Below are 6,875 nucleotides of genomic sequence, written 5' to 3' on the forward strand. Positions count from 1 at the left end.
AACTAATAGAATGTTCAAAATTGTTTATTGTTAAAAGCACCTCACATTTAGTTTCAAATGCTCCTATCTTGCGACATCTGAATCAGGTCTCTGCTTCCGAATTTAAGAATTTACTCCCAGTCTAGTCAATTGCCTTTCGCTATACTTGTAGTCCCACCTCCCATTCGGTAGCCACTTTGATGGTCTATCTACGGCCAGTTCTTCTCATTTCATACCCGTGCACTCTAAGAAGACGAGGAGTGCTGGGCACTCTGTCTAGGAGTAAAAACTTTTGTCCCATATTTCACTCCCTTTGGCAGCATTGGGCGACTCTTCCGAGGAGTAGCGCGTGGCGGCCAAACGAGAGGCGAAACACTCCTCGTGGGATTTACTTGCTGCTGCCGAAGCGGAGTACTTGAACCCTGTGTGGGAATTGCTATGCCATGTACAAGGCAGCGTTCCGTCACTCCCTTTAGGCGTGAATAAGCTCTATTGGTTTCGGCGTTCCCGGATACTGCAGACGGGTACCACTACTCTCTCTTGTAAAGCATCTCGTTACGCCTCAAGAGCGTTCTGCTATTCCCCGCGAGACAGCGTGTTTTCGCTCCGCCTGCTACTAGCCCCCCCCCCCCCCCCCCCCTATCTCCACGATGGTACTATAGGCAGTTACAAGCAAACAAAACAGGACAAGCCATTTTGAAACACGGAAAAGAAGAAAAAACGAGGTCAGACTTTATTTTTCAAAAAAATACCACAACAATCGGTTCATTCTGCAATTTCACACAAAAAGCAATTTATTTTGAATTAAAATATCACAGCATAAAAACGGTTCTTACTCCACATGCACACAGGAGACGTAACGCCTATTGAGGATACATCCAAGAAAAATTCACAAATAAAAATGCAGCAAAGCAATTGATAACACTGAAATACAAACATTAAATTAAGACAATAAAAATGACATTACCACCCACAAATAAAAAGGCACTGGCATTAGCACGAAAACGTCAGTAGAAATACAGCAGTGAGAAAATAGTTAACAGTATTAACATAAAACAAAGTGGCCTTAGTACATCAGTGAGTGCTTCACATGGACTGGAAAGCCAGCTCTTATTTAGGACACATAAAAAACATTTACAAATAAATTTTGCGAAACAAAAATCTTGGACTAAAACTATTCAGCGTGGATTACTATTAGCGCATTACAAGGTGCAATCAACACAGATACAAAGCCACTGACACGGGAACTTTGCAACAGATATATGTTGGTGGGATAACAGGAAACCACCGGAAACATTCCCACTGGGTTTTTTAGGCGGGTGGTTCTCAAATGAGGATGCGCTAGTAAGATTTAAAAAAGGCATAACTTGGTATTAAAAACAAACACGTTCGAGCTGAATGCTTCATAATGTTGGTAGCGGCCTTCAGAACAGTACCGACCAGGGCACCGTGCTTGAGCCGAAGTAACGTCTACAGAAGCAAGAAGGCGCGCTTCCCCTTTGAAAACACAGACAGCAGCAATGGGAACTTATCCACGATGTCCAAGGACGTGAGGAGAAGTGTCTTGAATGCGACGGCCACTCCTGCTGACGCCTCGGGGATCTCGTTCTCTCTCAGGAAAAAAAAAAATCTTCGGGCAAGTACCGTCTTCCCATGGTTCCTACATAGGAAGAAAGAGGGGTACAGCAAAGATAAGTTCTACAATGAAAAAAAAAAATTGACGAGTTTGACGACGTGATAGATTAGTTTTTGCGCCGAGAGAACGCATTGAACCCGTATTGGAATGCAATACTGCTTGGCGCAGTCACAAGTCTACATGCGAATGTGCGGTGACCTTGGATGCAGCCACGCTCATTGTGCCACTTGGCCAATGTCATCTCAGACAGCGCGCCCCACAGCTGTCTGCCTACGCAATGCGCCCCAAACCCATTAGTGCTTACGTGTCCGTAGCTTCTATTGTTTACCCCGCTATCGTTCCCAGTATAAAAACATTTAACAAAATTTAAGTAAAGAGAACTCTTTTTGTAACGTTATAATCCCTGATTAATTTGCATACAATTTTGCCCTCAGCCGACTGCAACGTACGGCCCATTATACGTTCACAAGTACAGCGTGTAAAAGTTGCTATGGGTCATATAGCTACTGTTTTCTTCATTCTCGAGTACGCTTCGTTGCATGCACGCTGCAGATTGCAACATCTCATGAGAACCAATAGGGTCGTTATTGAACGATCAGAACGCTCGAACATTAAACCACACGCAGCGACGGCGACAACCGACGCGAAAAAAGTAACGTAACGTAATGGGTACAACAAACACTATGGGCGACAGCGACAAACCAAAAAAAAAATAATGCATTGCTGCCAATGCCATTCGTCGTCGTTGCTGCCGCTCGCTCGTGGGCTGCTTCTGGCCGGTATAAGCCCGCGACGGCGACGGCCCGTCGCCTGCCGCAGTTGCCGCCGTCAGCGGCCTGTGTAAAAAAATTTTGTCTGTGTCGCCCACAATACCTGTTTGCCGTACCCAATGAGTGAGATTTTCTCGCGTCGCTCATAGAGTTAGACGCATGTAGTTACCCCTTAACAGTGCGGGGCGTACGCCCCGAAAAGTCCCATCTCCGGCAATCCTGCCCTCAATCAAAACGCAAAAAACCTAAACCCTGTCAGGACAGCATTTCAGTCTGCTGCTGTACGCGCGGCGGTCACTAAAATTATTGTAATTTTAGTGGCTACCACGCGCTCGACGCGCTCCTATCACTCAGCCTATTGTACGAAATTCTTTGGAGCCGCGCAGGTCGCCACAGCTACTGCACGGCAGCCACTCTAACCCTAGCCGCCGAGCTAAGAGTACAAATCAAAACGCAAAAAACCTATCTGGACAGGATTTCAGTCTGCTGCAGTACGCGTGGCGGTAACTAAAATCATTGTAACTTTAGTGACTTCCACGCGCTAAACGCGCTCCTACCACTCAGCCTATTGTACGAAATTCTTTGGAGCCGCGCAGGTAGCCCAGCTACTGCACGGCAGCCACTCTAACCCTAGCCGCCGAGTTAAGAATACAGGGTAGCGCTGCGACAACTCGCGCGACCGTGCTTCTTACCTGCGAAAACATTCGGCTAGGATACCAACACTTCACGAATGAGAGGGATTGAAACGGTGCAAGACTCGACGCTGTTCGCACACGGGTACAAAAGCCGCCCTTCAAATCTAAGCAACGGTCAAAATGAGTGACGAAAACATTAGTTAGGGTTAGCCGCTTCCGCGGACCGAAGCTAGAGAGCAACTCTCCTTCGCTAAATACACAAGATAAGAATACCAGGTTAACTAATGGCTTACCTCCACTTCCCGCCAGCATTTCTTCGTCCGGTAGATAAATCCATGGTCGTCATCCCAAGATCCCAAGCTTAAGGCGCGAAGCCTGCAAAGGCAGCGACTGCACACCGGCTGGCCCGGCGGCTTGCGCGCGCATTGCTACACAGTGCATATAGTTCCGGTATCGGCCTCTGCGCCGCCGCAGCTGTGATGTCCGTCCGAAATAAAAACTAGTTCCGCGCATGCACGCACGCACGAACGAAGTAATATACGGCTTGCTTACGTGTTCGTGATCTAACGCTGACGCACAGGCATGCAAGCAGTTAGCGAGCACGCGTCACACTGCGTTCAAGCAAGTATGACGATAAGGGCAGGTCAAACTTCCCATGTTGAGCAAGCCGTCTCCGAGGCTTCGGATAATTCTCGCGCCGAGAATGCTGGCGCCGAGAAGGCGAAAACGAAAACAGACACCGGCAGCCTGCCGAGGGGCCAAGCCCGGAGCACGAAACACCTGAAACCGCCACCGTCGCAGCGAACGCGGCCGAATGTTTATACCAACGAGTGAGAGCTTTGGAGTCTTGCCTGGGGCGTGTCACGTGTCTGTGCTGTTCGCCGAGGAGAGTCGCCCCACGCCTGCGCACGGCGTGAGACGTTTTCTCCCCGTGCTCTTCTGTCCTGATCCACTGTAACCTCAGTTTTCTCAATAATTATACCTTTAATTCTCAAAACCTAGTTTCTCCTATTCGATGCGAGCACGCGTCGTACTGTGTTCAAGCAAGCATGACGATAAGGGCAGGTCGAACTTCCCATGTTGGATGAAGCGTCTGTTTGAAAGTCCACTTCGTGCGTAGCACATGGTTTACAATGCGCAGCCCTGTGTTCTGCGCTGGCGGGACATCACGGTCTGGCGCGATCAGTCGTCGCTCGCCCGGTTCTTGCGGGTGCACCGCCTGTGTCGGTTTTCACCGTAGACGCGAGATCGCGTGGCGGAAAGTCCGCCGTGGTAGTACGCCGTGTCTTCGTCGGGCTGAGCTACGGAGACGCGGCGTCCACCGCCGCGCCGCCGCCGCTGGGATGCCCTCAGTGTAATCGGCGTAATCGCTGAAATCGGCGCGCAGTATTCTTTCCGCCGTGGTGCGCACCTTTTATGATGCATAGTCTGACAACTTTTTAAATGTCGATAACTTAGCCATTACAGAGGAAAAAACAAAACCAAGAAACAAAACCAAATCGAGACATGCGTTTTTTTAGTTTTGTTAAGCTTGCTCCATTCATGTCACTGAACGCTGCGAGCAATCGTTACATGAATTCATATTCTTGCACGTTTAGAATGCGCGGCGGAAGTACTCGGGCGCTTTTTACACAACTGCTTTATATAATATATACGTATGCAAATAAAACATCGCTGATGAGTTGGTGTGCGTAAATGGTAGGAGTGCCTCTCCATGCTTACTCCCGCACTTGACAAGAATGACATTGCAATTTTACTCTTCGTACTGGAGAGAGGAGAGGATGTGCAGCTTTACTCTTCACTGGTGCGGGAGCGGAACTGGGGCTGCACTCCGCCGCGCACGAGAAGAGTACGCTGTCAGTTTTGCTCTTCCTCCTCATCGGAGCGAACATTACATCCAACTCCCCGCAGCTTTCGAGGGGAGCGCGCCAACGCTTGCAGGAGTACAATGACTGTTGGACTCTTCAACTACTCCCCCGATTTCTTAGAGTGTGCCAAGTCCACTCCTTCGTCTTAATTTAGACTGTGATGTCCCTATGCATCCGAGTTTGCTCCGTAATACAAGACTACCATTTCCTATCTATATATCCTAAGCATGGCGTAGCCAGGGGGTGGTGGGGATGGCGAAGGGGGGGGGGGGGGTCGAAAACAACAAGAACTGGTGTCAGAACACCCTCAGAAATTTTCTGAGCGCCACATCACTCCCTTTCCCTTCCTTTCATCCCTCTTCTTTCCTCTTATGCTATTTACATACCGAATCTATATCCTATAATGTAAAAACAAAAAAGAAGCGTGTCTGTCAATTAAACACCAAACTATGACTGAATTTTTCTTTAGAGGGGGGGAGGGGGGTGCAGAATCTTTCTTGTTTTGCTGCGGCAGCGTATAACGCCCATGAAAAATATTTCCGGCTACGCTACTGATTTTAAGGGTTACCTTTATCGGCGTTTTTTCAGGGCTCGTCGGGATCGCTGCCACATAAATCATTACCGTAAGTATGCATTGGTTGTATATCATTCTCTTCAGTCCAAGGACATGGGTTCGCTTCCAGCCGCGGCGCTTTTCGTTTAACATCGGGGTTGTTGTTGTTGGCCTGGCCGTGAGTTCCCCGTTAGAGGAGAAAATATCAAGAAAATGCCGAGCGCTCGTGAGCGCGTGCCTCGCGGTGATCACCCAGTCCCCGGCTTGTCCAGTGGCTTTGGTAAAAAAAAAATTTTTAAAAATCTCCAGCCCTGTCAAGCGCTACGGCGCATGCAAAAATAAAACTGCAGCGCTAATGCGGCGGCCGCGGTGACCACTCCCAAGCAGGGTGTCTTTTCAATTTTAGCATTAGCGCTGCAGTTTTATCTTTACATGCGCCGTAGCGCTAATGCTAAAATTGAAAAGACACCCTGCTTGGGAATGGTCACCGCGGCCACCGCATTCTCTAGAAGCCATTATGGTGATTGGAGACATGGCTACGAGTGTGCCACTCCTTCCCGAGACGATTTGCAGATCCCGCCACCGCTGCATCAAGTCGATGACTAAGGGCTGGTGGAAGTCTACATTGCGGAGGATGACTTTGCATCCACCACTCACCGCGAAGAAGACCACGACCTCTTCGATGCATATGAGGACGACTGCTAACGCCGCAACTATGCAAATAAACAACGCTCACCGACAAAAAACTCCGCCATTCAAGCCTTGCGCGTGAGTGCAAGCTTCCGCGATTTTTTTTTAATGAAGGCGAAAATAAAAACGCCCGCGTGTCGAGATTTTGACGGAGGTTAAAGATCACCACGTGGTCAAAACGAACCCGGAACTCTCCTGTACGTTGTGCCTCACAGCTCAGGGACAGCTTCAGTGCGTAAAACTCCCGATATTTGAATGGTGCACATTCTCTCCAGTGACAGCGCTTGCCGTGTCTCCGCCAGCCCACCCCGATCCAAGGCCTGATTTCTTTCTCATAATTTGGGTTGGGACTCACAGCACGTATCGAGCATTGCATTGTTTGTTTCTTGCGGCCAGTTGCAAGAGGTAGCAATTCGCATGGATAAAGCCGTAGCGATATAGTTCCGCGTTTCTGTTATTTGCATATGGCCTGCCGCGGTGGCTCAGTGGCTAAGGCGTTGTGCTGCTGAGCATGATGACACTGGTTTGATTCCCGGCCGCGGTAGCCGATTTTCTGACGGAGGCGGGAACCAAAAACGACCGTTTGTTCCAGATTCCGGCGCACATTAAAGATCCCCAGGTGGTCAAAACTAATCCGGAGCCCTCAAAATTGATCCGGGGCCCTCCACTACGGCGCGCCTCATCGCCTCTGAAGCGTCGGCGCGTTAAACCCCAAAATCAATCAATTATCTGCATATGTGGTTG

General features: G+C 49.2%; 1 long non-coding RNA gene across 1 annotated transcript; it reads right to left on the bottom strand.

Annotated features, from left to right (window-relative positions):
- Positions 1–690: 690 nt before the first annotated feature.
- LOC144170577 (uncharacterized) lies at positions 691–3,813 on the bottom strand. The gene is made up of 2 exons (XR_013322633.1): positions 3,314–3,813; positions 691–1,639 (listed from the first exon to the last, which is right to left on the bottom strand). It is a non-coding gene; the product is annotated as an uncharacterized LOC144170577 (long non-coding RNA).
- Positions 3,814–6,875: the final 3,062 nt, after the last annotated feature.

The sequence above is a fragment of the Haemaphysalis longicornis genome, unplaced genomic scaffold (genome assembly GCF_048455015.1).
Source record: "Haemaphysalis longicornis isolate Haplotype H1 unplaced genomic scaffold, Haemaphysalis longicornis Haplotype H1 scaffold_1, whole genome shotgun sequence".
NCBI classification, from domain to species: domain Eukaryota; kingdom Metazoa; phylum Arthropoda; class Arachnida; order Ixodida; family Ixodidae; genus Haemaphysalis; species Haemaphysalis longicornis.